Here is a 12514-nt window from a genome sequence, read left to right as displayed (position 1 = left end):
ATAGGGAAATATCCCAGGCTTTTCAATCGTTGGCGTTATAGGTCATGCGGGGCGGTAGCACACAATAAACCGGTTGGCACGACACAGTGTACTTGTCTTTTTTGCCCTCTCCAGGCCTACCCACGCCCGTGGCTCCCGGCACAACTCAGCCATAGTTTAGGTTTGGCATGCCTTACCCACGTCCAAGACGCATTCAGCCCTGCCCACAAGTATTAAGGCTGATTTCAGCCTGTATTTGTGGGCAGGGCGTAGCTCCCTATATATGCCTGCTAAAGTCTCCCCTCAGGTGGTGTGTCTCACTTACCCCTCCCTCCCACCCCTCTTCTCACACACTCCAATAGGGTACGCCCTCTCCAGGCCTACCCACGCCCGTGGCTCCCGGCACAACTCAGCCATAGTTTAGGTTTGGCATGCCTTACCCACGTCCAAGACGCATTCAGCCCTGCCCACAAATTTTATTATTGAACAACGACCATGTTCTCAATGAACCCAAAAAACTCATTAATATCAAAGCTGAATATTTTTGGAAGTAGTTTTTAGTTTGTTTTTAGTTTTAGCTATTTTAGGGGGATATCTGTGTGTGCAGGTGACTATTACTGTGCATAATTATTAGGCAACTTAACAAAAAACAAATATATACCCATTTCAATTATTTATTTTTACCAGTGAAACCAATATAACATCTCAACATTCACAAATATACATTTCTGACATTCAAAAACAAAACAAAAACAAATCAGTGACCAATATAGCCACCTTTCTTTGCAAGGACACTCAAAAGCCTGCCATCCATGGATTCTGTCAGTGTTTTGATCTGTTCACCATCAACATTGCGTGCAGCAGCAACCACAGCCTCCCAGACACTGTTCAGAGAGGTGTACTGTTTTCCCTCCTTGTAAATCTCACATTTGATGATGGACCACAGGTTCTCAATGGGGTTCAGATCAGGTGAACAAGGAGGCCATGTCATTAGATTTTCTTCTTTTATACCCTTTCTTGCCAGCCACGCTGTGGAGTACTTGGACGCGTGTGATGGAGCATTGTCCTGCATGAAAATCATGTTTTTCTTGAAGGATGCAGACTTCTTCCTGTACCACTGCTTGAAGAAGGTGTCTTCCAGAAACTGGCAGTAGGACTGGGAGTTGAGCTTGACTCCATCCTCAACCCGAAAAGGCCCCACAAGCTCATCTTTGATGATACCAGCCCAAACCAGTACTCCACCTCCACCTTGCTGGCGTCTGAGTCGGACTGGAGCTCTCTGCCCTTTACCAATGCAGCCACAGGCCCATCAATCTGGCCCATCAAGACTCACTCTCATTTCATCAGTCCATAAAACCTTAGAAAAATCAGTCTTGAGATATTTCTTGGCCCAGTCTTGACGTTTCAGCTTGTGTGTCTTGTTCAGTGGTGGTTGTCTTTCAGCCTTTCTTACCTTGGCCATGTCTCTGAGTATTGCACACCTTGTGCTTTTGGGCACTCCAGTGATGTTGCAGCTCTGAAATATGGCCAAACTGGTGGCAAGTGGCATCTTGGCAGCTGCACGCTTGACTTTTCTCAGTTCATGGGCAGTTATTTTGCGCCTTGGTTTTTCCACACACTTCTTGCGACCCTGTTGACTATTTTGAATGAAACTCTTGATTGTTCGATGATCACGCTTCAGAAGCTTTGCAATTTTAAGAGTGCTGCATCCCTCTGCAAGATATCTCACTATTTTTGACTTTTCTGAGCCTGTCAAGTCCTTCTTTTGACCCATTTTGCCAAAGGAAAGGAAGTTGCCTAATAATTATGCACACCTAATATAGGGTGTTGATGTCATTAGACCACACCCCTTCTCATTACAGAGATGCACATCACCTAATATGCTTAATTGGTAGTAGGCTTTCGAGCCTATACAGCTTGGAGTAAGACAACATGCATAAAGAGGATGATGTGGTCAAAATACTCATTTGCCTAATAATTCTGCACTCCCTGTATTGTCCGCATAACGGACAAGGATAGTACTGTTCTATTAGGGGCCAGCTGTTCCGTTCCGCAAAAAATGCAATGCACACGGACGTCATCCGTATTTTGTGCGGATCCGTTCTTTGCGGACCACAAAATACTGAAAAAGCCATACGGCTTGTGCAAGAGACCTAAGGCCTCTTTCACACGGGCGTTGCGGGAAAATGTGCGGGTGCGTTACGGGAACACCCGCAATTTTTCCACGCGAGTGCAAAACATTGTAATGCATTTTGCACTCGCGTGAGAAAAATCGCGCATGTTGGGTACCCAAACCCGAACTTCTTCACAGAAGTTCGGGCTTGGGTTAGGTGTTCTGTAGATTGTATTATTTCCCCTTATAACATGATTATAAGGGAAAATAATAGCATTCTGAATACAGAATGCAAAGTAAAATAGCACTGGAGGGGTTAAAAAATAAATAAAAAAATTGAACTCACCTTAGTCCACTTGATAGCGCAGCCCGGCATCTCCTTCTGTATTCTTTCTTCAGGACCTGGGTAAAGGACCTGTGGTGACGTCACTCCGGTCATCACATGATTCATCACCATGGTAAAAGATCATGTGATGGATCATGTGATGACCGGAGTGACGTCACCACAGGTCCTTTACTCAGGTCCTGAAGAAAGGAGACAGAAGGAGAAGCCGGGCTCCGCGGTCAAGTGGACTAAGGTGAGTTAAATAAATTTTTTATTTTTTTTAACCCCTTCAGCGCTATTTTACTATGCATTCTGTATTCAGAATGCTATTATTTTCCCTTATAACAATGTTATAAGGGGAAATAATAATGATCGGGTCTCCATCCGATCGTCTCCTAGCAAGCGTGCGTGAAAATCGCAACGCATCCGCACTTGCTTGGGGATGCTTATGATTTTCACGCAACCCTATTCACTTCTATGGGGCCTGCGTTGCATGAAAAACGCAGAATATAGGGCATGCTGCGATTTTCACGCAACGCACAAGTGATGCGTGAAAATCACCGTTCATGTGAACAGCCCCATAGAAATGAATGGGTCGGTATTCAGTGCGGGTGCAATGCGTTCAACTCACGCATCGCATCCGCACGGAATACTCGCCCCATGTGAAAGGGGCCTAACTATTAGGGTGAATAGAACAAGGGATCAAAAGATCCCAGGTTCTAGCCCTCTAAGGCCCCTTGCAGACGAGCGTGTCCGGCAGGGCCGGTACAAGGCAGGGGCCGAAGGAGCGGGTGCCCTGGGCGCTACAAGGAGGGGGGCGCAGGTGGGCCGGCAAGCCTGAGTGCCGCAAGGCCGCGGCCCTGGTGACAAGTGGGGGCGGCCGCGGCCGGCGGCAGGGCAGAGCAGGAGATGAGCGCTTCCATTGCGGAAGCGCTCATCTCCATAGTCATCTGTATTGCAGTCCTCAGGACTGCAATACAGATGCCTGCGCTGCGGCAGAGGAGGGAGAGGTGTGTCCCCTCCTGTTCCTCTGATAGGCTGCCGGCCTAATGCTGGCAGCCTATCAGAGGCCGGTGCAGGCGGCGCGATGACGTCATCGCGTCGCCTGACTGCCGTATAGCGAGGGACACAGACGGAAGAGGCGGCCTGCATCGCATCACATTGCTGGAGGTAAGTATAAGTTTTTTTTATTTTTTATTTTATTTATATAGGTACAATACTGGGCTGGGCTGGCACATAAGGGGGGACTACTGGGCTGGGCTGGCACATGATAAGGGGGGCTGCCTACTGGGCTGGCACATGATAAGGGGGGACTACTGGGCTGGGCTGGCACATAAGGGGGGCTACTGGGCTGGCACATGATAAGGGGGGACTACTGGGCTGGCACATGATAAGGGGGGCTACTGGCACATGATAAGGGGGGCTACTGGCCCATAAGGGGGCTACTGGCACATAAGGGGGGCTATTGGCACATAAGGGGGGCTACTGGCCCATAAGGGGGCTATTGGCAATAAGGGGGGCTACTGGCACATGATATGGGGGGCTACTGGCACATGATATGGGGGCACTCTGGCTACTGGCACATGATATGGGGGCACTCTGGCTACTGGCACATGATATGGGGGGGGGGCTCTGGCTACTGGCACATGATATGGGGGCACTCTGGCTACTGGCACATGATATGGGGGGGGGCTCTGGCTACTGGCACATGATATGGGGGGGGGCTCTGGCTACTGGCACATGATATGGGGGCATCTATGGGGGCACATCTTACTGCAGATTATTTAGGGGCATCTACTGAGGCTAAAAAGAAGATATTTTATATGGGGGGCTCTGTATAGGGGCATTTTATACTGGGACACATTATGGTGGGTACTATGGGGAAGGGGGGAGCACTATGGGGGTCATCTACGGGGGCACTGAGAAGGGGTATTTTATGTTGGCACATTATGGGAACATTAGCTCAACTGGGGGCATTACAAAGGGGTATGTTTTGCATATTATAAGGAGAATTATTACTACTGGGGGGGCATTATGGTGGGCTTTATTACTCCCCCATGGTATGACCCCCTAGTAGCAGCACCAGCCTCTCCCTGCTCTGCTATTCCTCTGCCCCTTCTCCAAATCCTTATTATGAAATCTTTCTCATTAGGATAAAGCACAACATCAGCTCCGCCGAGCCCCCGGCCAAGTGTTGAAGTGGCGTCCGAGATCCCCAAGGGCCAAGTCAAGTAACTGTAAGTTTTTATGGGGGTTCTACAAAAGAGCTATCGTGGGGCAAAGTTCATATTCGTGTTTACACACGTGTTTTAAAATGAATACTTTCAAAGTCCCACAGTCCTTTGTTCTATTGCTTTAAGTATATTCTTGTTTTGAAACAACATTGATTCTTTCTTAAAAACGGGGGGGGGGGGGGGGGGGGCGCAGTTTGCCATCTTCGCCCTGGGCACCAAATGGCCTTGTCCCAGCCCTGGTGTCCGGATTAGGTTCGGATGCGTTGCGTCTGCAATCAGGGAAAATCATGCGAGTAGGTAGGTAATTGCAGTTAGTTTTGACTGTGATTGCGTTCCGATGTGAAGTTTTTATCGCGCGGATGCAATGTGTTTTGTACCTAGACCCAAACCCGGACTTCTTCACTGAAGTTCGGGTTTTGGATCGGTGTTCTGTATATTTTATTATTTTCCATTATGACATGGTTATAATGGAAAATAATAGCATTCTTTAATTCAGAATGCTAAGTAAAAAGTCCATTATGGGGTTAAAAATAGGGTTGCGCAAACCCGAACTGTAAAGTTCGGGTTCGTACCAAGCTTTACGATTTTTTGACCCCAGACCCGAACATTTCAGTAAAAGTTCAGGTTTCGAGTTCGGTGTTCGGCGATTTAATGGTGCCTTTTGAAAGGCTGCAGGGCAGCCAATAAACAAGCGTTTAACTTGTGTGTCCTTTCAAGCCATCACAGCCATGCCTACTAATGGCATGGCTGTGATTGCCCAGTGCAGCATGGGACCCAGCCTCTATATAAGCTGGAGTCACGTAGCGCCGCACGTCACTCTGATCTAACTAGTGTAGGGATAGGATGCTGCTGCTGTGAGGGAGAGAATAGGAAAGAATCTGATATCAAAACTTGTTAACTCTGCGATCTACAGCGATTTTTATTTTTATTTTTTTGCCGGTGCAATGCAACATTTTTTATACCCTGACCTGAGCCCAGAAAAATATGTTTATCCGTCTGTTAGTTAGGTGGGCGTTGGCGGCCATTTTGTGTAAGTGCAGTGCACCAGCAGTGCATATGTGCCAGGGACAATAATTTAATCCTGTTCTTTTAGTTCAGTGGGCAACATATACACATTTTTTAAGTGCACCTGCACTGCATATGTGCCAGGGGAAGGGAAAATAATATAGGTAATCCGTCTGAGTTGAGGGATCCAGGGGGTAACATATTATAATTTTTTTCTGTAAAGTACCCATGTGCTGCATATGTGAGTGCAATCAATTCAGAAAATCCATCTGTTAGATTCTGGGGGGACAAATTATAAATTTTTTGCTAAAAAGTAAATTTGCGCCCTGCTCTGCATTTGTAATAGTGAAAGAAAATTTGTTAAATCCATCTCTTTCATTTGTGGCTAAAATAAATCATGTATTTTTTTACCACAAAGTACCTTTGCGGCCTGCACTGCAAATCTGATGGTACATTGTTGGTAGAAAAAAAGCACACTTTTTGTGCTAGATAGTACATTTGTGGCCTGCGCTGCATTTTTGACAGTCCAATAAAACCGTTAAATACTGTTGTTATATTGTTTAACCACTTCCCATCTGGGCCCTTTGCCCCCTTCCTGACCAGGCCAAATTTTGCAAAACTGACATATCTCACTTTATGTGGTAATAACTTTGGAACGCCTTTATTTATCCAAGTCATTCAGAGATTGTTTTCTCGTGACACATTGTACTTCATGATAGTCATAAATTTGAGTCAAAATATTTCACCTTTATTTATGAAAAAATCCCAAATTTACCCAAAAATTTGAAAAATTCGCAATTTTCTAAATTTCAATTTCTCTGCTTTTAAAACAGAAAGTGATACCTCATAAAATATTTATTATTTAACATTCCCCATATGTCTACTTTATGTTGGCATCATTTTGGAAATGTCATTTTATTTTTTTAGGACGTTAGAAGGCTTAGAAGTTTAGAAGCAATTCTTCAAATTTTTAAGAAAATTGCCAAAACCCACTTTATAAGGACCAGTTCAGGTCTGAAGTCACTTTGTGGGGCTTACATAGTGGATACCCCCATAAATGACCCCATTGTAGAAACTACACCCCTCAAGGTATTCAAAACCAATTTTACAAACTTTGTTAACCCTTTAGGCGTTCCACAAGAATTAAAGGAAAATGGAGATCAAATTTTTAAATTTCACTTTTTTGGCAGATTTTCCATTTTAATCAATTTTTTTCTTTAACACATCGATGGTTAACAGCCAAACAAAACTCAATATTTATTACCCAGATTCTGCGGTTTACAGAAACACCCCACATGTGGTCGTAAACTGCTGTATGGGCACACGGCAGGGCGCAGAAGGAAAGGAACTCCACATGGTTTTTAGATGCCATGTCCCATTTGAAGCCCCCCTGATGCACCCTTACAGTAGAAACTCCCAAGAAGTGACCCCATTTTGGAAACTAGAGGATAAGGTGCCAGTTTTATTAGTACTATTTTTGGGTACATATGATTTTTTGATCATTTATTATAACACTTTATGGGGCAAGGTGACCAAAAAATTGGTTGTTTTAGCACAGTTTCTATTTATTTATATTTACAGCGTTCACCTGAGGGGTTCAGTCAAGTGACATTTTTATAGAGCAGATTGTTACGGACGTGGCGATACCTAATATGTATACTTTTTCTCATTTATTAAAGTTTTACACAATAATAGCATTTTTGAAACCAAAAAAATATGTTTTAATGTGTCCATGTTCTGAGAGCTATAGTTTTTTTATTTTTTGAGAGATTTTCTTATGTAGGGGCTCATTTTTTGCGGGATGAGGTGACGGTTTTATTGGTACCATTTTGTGGGACATACGCGTTTTTGATCACTTGGTGTTGCACCTTTTGTGATGCAAGGTGACAAAAATTGCTTGTTTTGACACAGTTTTTTTTTTTTTTTTTTTTTACGGTGTTCACCCGAGGGGTTAGGTCATGTGATACTTTTATAGAGCTGTTTTTTACGGACGCGGCGATACCTAATATGTCTATTTTATTTTATTTTTTCTATTTTTAATTATTTTTTTTTATTCCTTACTTGGGAACTTTTTTTTTTTTACATGTGAAACTTTATTTTATTTTATTTTTTCAACCCTTTATTTTTTTTATTTTTTTTTACACTTTTCGTCCCCCATAAGGTCATACAAGACCTCTGGGGGACATTTACTTCACTTTTTCTTTTTTTTTTCACTGTTGATTTCTCCTGTAACTGGGGCTGACATAGTAGCCCCAGTTACAGAAGAAATGCACCCCTATAGAGGCTGTACAGCAGCAATCCTGCGCTGTACAGCCTCACAGCAGGGCTGATCGAGGTCTCTGAGAGACCTCACACAGCTCCTGCACACTCCGGTCACGGCGGTCACATGACCGCCGGGCCGGAACAGGAAGCGCTGTGCGCTTCCTTCTCTGCAGACACAGCGCTCGGTGAGCGCTGTGTCTGCAGCGATCGTGAAGGCAGGGACACCTGGGCACTGTCCCTGCCTTCTCTAAGGGTTGCCCTGCTGTCACTGACAGCGGGCAACCCGATCAGCAGCTGCACGATTAGCGTGCAGCTGCTATTTCTGACAGGACGTTTTAAAACGTGCTGTCAGAAATAGACGTCCACCCATAGGACGTTTATATCCTATGGGCGGACGTGAGGCGGTTAAAAAAAAAAAAAAACCACAGATCCCCATAACAGTGCCAACCACAGATCCCCTCCATAAGTGTCATCCACAGATCCCCTTCATAACATTGTCATCCACAGATCCCCTTCATAACAGTGTCATCCACAGATCCCCTTCATAACAGTGTCATCCACAGATCCCCTCCATAACAGTGTCATCCACAGATCCCCTTCATAACAGTGTCATCCACAGATATTCTTCATAACAGTGTCACCCACAGATCCCCTCCATAACTGTCATCCACAGATCCCCTCCATAACGGTCATCCACAGATCCCCTCCATAACGGTGTCATCCACAGATCCCCTCCATAACAGTGTCATCCACAGATCCCCTCCATAACAGTGTCATCCACAGATCCCCTTCATAACAGTGTCATCCACAGATTCCCCATAACAGTGCAAATAGACCTCTAGCACAATTCCCTTAAAATATTGCATTGCATATGTTATCGCAATTTTTAGGGCCCTAATCGCAATCGCACAAAATTCCCATATCGTGCAGCCCTACTACAATACCACATTTATTAAAATTTCCCTCCTCTGTACCACCATATAGTACAGTCGTGGCCAAAAGTTTTGAGAATTACATAAATATTGGAAATTGGAAAAGTTGCTGCTTAAATTTTTATAATAGCAATTTGCATATACTCCAGAATGTTATGAAGAGTGATCAGATGAATTGCATAGTCCTTCTTTGCCATGAAAATTAACTTAATCCCCCAAAAAACTTTCCACTGCATTTTATTGCTGTCATTAAAGGACCTGCTGAGATCATTTCAGTAATCGTCTTGTTAACTCAGGTGAGAATGTTGGCGAGCACAAGGCTGGAGATCATTATGTCAGGCTGATTGGGTTAAAATGGCAGACTTGACATGTTAAAAGGGGGGTGATGCTTGAAATCATTGTTCTTCCATTGTTAACCATGGTGACCTGCAAAGAAACGCGTGCAGCCATCATTGCGTAGCATAAAAATGGCTTCACAGGCAAGGATATTGTGGCTACTAAGATTGCACCTCAATCAACAATTTATAGGATCATCAAGAACTTCAAGGAAAGAGGTTCAATTCTTGTTAAGAAGGCTTCAGGGCGTCCAAGAAAGTCCAGCAAGCGCCAGGATCGTCTCCTAAAGAGGATTCAGCTGCGGGATCGGAGTGCTACCAGTGCAGAGCTTGCTCAGGAATGGCAGCAGGCAGGTGTGAGCGCATCTGCAAGCACAGTGAGGCGAAGACTTTTGGAAGATGGCCTGGTGTCAAGAAGGGCAGCAAAGAAGCCTCTTCTCTCCAAAAAAAACATCAGGGACAGATTGATCTTTGCAGAAAGTATGGTGAATGGACTGCTGAGGACTGGGGCAAAGTCATATTCTCCGATGAAGCCTCTTTCCGATTGTTTGGGGCATCTGGAAAAAGGCTTGTCCAGAGAAGAAAAGGTGAGCGCTACCATCAGTCCTGTGTCATGCCAACAGTAAAGCATCCTGAGACCATTCATGTGTGGGGTTGCTTCTCACCCAAGGGAGTGGGCTCACGCACAATTTTGCCCAAAAACACAGCCATGAATAAAGAATGGTACCAAAACACCCTCCAACAGCAACTTCTTCCAACAATCCAACAACAGTTTGGTGAAGAATAATGCATTTTCCAGCACGATGGAGCACCGTGCCATAAGGCAAAAGTGATAACTAAGTGGCTCGGGGACCAAAACGTTGACATTTTGGGTCCATGGCCTGGAAACTCCCCAGATCTTAATCCCATTGAGAACTTGCGGTCAATCCTCAAGAGGCGGGTGGACAAACAAAAACCCACTAATTCTGACAAACTCCAAGAAGTGATTATGAAAGAATGGGTTGCTATCAGTCAGGAATTGGCCCAGAAGTTGATTGAGAGCATGCCCAGTCGAATTGTAGAGGTCCTGAAAAAGAAGGGCCAACACTGCAAATACTGACTCTTTGCATAAATGTCATGTAATTGTCGATAAAATCCTTTGAAACGTATGAAGTGCGTGGAATTATATTTCACTACATCACAGAAACAACTGAAACAAAGATCTAAAAGCAGTTTAGCAGCAAACTTTGTGAAAACTAATATTTGTGTCATTCTCAAAACTTTTGGCCACGACTGTACAGCCCCCCATGTGCCCCCATATAGTACAGACCCCCCATGTGCCCCCATATAGTACAACCCCCCCTTTGTGTTACCATATAGTACAGGCCCCCCTCTGTGCCGTTATATAATACAGGCTCATGCCTCTGCCTCCATATAGTACAAGCTCCCCCCTCTGTGCCACCAAATAGTACAGGCTCCCCCATCTGTGCTGTCATATAGTACAGACTCCCCTTTTCTGTATTGCCATGTATGGACAAATAGTGGGCTCTATTACTGTGTGGAGCAATACACATTGGGAGCTTGTAAGGAGGTGGGGATGGTGCTGGAATGAGAAACCTAAAATATTTGTCTTGCAGATTTTACGGAGACGAGTGGTAGCCAGAAAAAGAGACTTATTCCAATCAAAGAAGATGTCACCTTTGATTCACTCTGAGAAGTCGCTCTGTGAGTTAATAAATATGCACTTTTAATCACTTATGGTTTGCAGAATCTGTGTAGTGCTAGTATTTTCCACTATATGGTCATTTTGGTCTTTGTTTAGTGGATTTTATTTAGTTACAGTGTGGTGTTAGTATCCAGTCACTATGCAGGGGTAATTGTAGTGGTCCTAGTGCCCCGGTATACCTTGTATACTGTTATTATTGGAAATAATGGTCAGTGTACAGGATTTGGTCAGTAACAGTATGATGGTAATATGTATGGTGGTAATATTTATTATTGTATACTGGTATTAGTGGTAACATTGGTCTCAGTATACAGGATTTGATCAGTAACAGTATAATGGTTGTGCTGCCTTTGCAATGTATATTACATGCTTGGCACTCAGCAGTGTCTGTTTCTTTAAGACCCTCCATTTTCTTGAAGCCTAGAGGCGGGTCTTCTCTGTACCACTAGGGCTTGCTGGGACATATCCTGTTCAGTCCAGTTCTAGTTACTGTAGTGACCAGATCCACAGGACATCTTAAAGCTATTACAGATTGCAAACCTGATGAACACCAAAGCCTTTTTACCTCACATATCATCTCATATTATATGAACACTATTGTACGCATTCCTGTTCATTATATCTCATTAAAGATTGCATCAGTTCAGTAAACCAGCGCATCTTTCATTGGGATTCGGTTTATACTTTATGTTAAGCTGTGTACCTAAAGCAACACGCAGTCGAGACATTACAGTAAAAAGGCTTTAAAACGTTGTCAGAAGCAGTTAAACAGCTTTGAATCGTCCTCCGCAGTAAAAGGACTAATAACTCCTTTCAGCCACGTGGAGTGAAACGAAAGTGAAACTAATTTCTCTCACTCACTACAACACTGATACTGCCTGTGTCCAGTCATCATCATTATCCACGCTGCCAGCTAAATCAAGATGCAGAACACAGAGAACAACACTCTGACAGTTAACTCTCAATGCTCCTATAAGGAGGATGACACACACAGCTTGCCAAGAATCAAGTCTAGATGCACAACACTGTCTAGAGCATCCAGTCAAACAAATCTGACTTCAGCTAGCGCCGATTCAGCAAGATCTAAGCGTACTAGTTCTAGACGTTCAAGCATCACCAGTCGGTCATCGGCTAGCGACAAAGCGACTAAGGCAAGAGCAAAAGCAGAGGCAGCTTGCGCCATGGCTTCTTATGCGGAGCAGGAAGCTGAATTGATGAGAGAGCAAGCAAAAAGTGAATCTGAAGCACTTAAAAAGAAAGCAGAAGTGGAAGCATCTTTACACTTACTCAAACAGCAGAAAAACGCGGCAGCAGCCTTAGCCGAGGCAGAAGTTTTCACAAGGGCTGCTTAAGCTCAGTTCGATGGCATAGAAAACCAGATGTCATCCCACAGCGCAATCCAACGCACCCGTGAGTACGTACAGTCACAAGCAACCATGTACATCGACCAGCAGTCCAATGACGCACCTAGGTCTTCATTGACTCCAAAAGCAATAAGTAACTTTGATACTACGCAACATTGCAAGACTAAATCAGAATCTCAGTGTAGGAAGTCAAGTGGTTGCATGCTCAGAGACCAATCTGCCAACCCTCCAAGAGTGCAAACGGATGCTCGCTTACTCCC

Source organism: Bufo bufo, chromosome 8 (genome assembly GCF_905171765.1).
Source record: "Bufo bufo chromosome 8, aBufBuf1.1, whole genome shotgun sequence".
Lineage (NCBI taxonomy): Eukaryota > Metazoa > Chordata > Amphibia > Anura > Bufonidae > Bufo > Bufo bufo.
The sequence above is the reverse complement of the archived record's forward strand: the minus strand, read 5'-3'. Positions refer to the sequence as shown.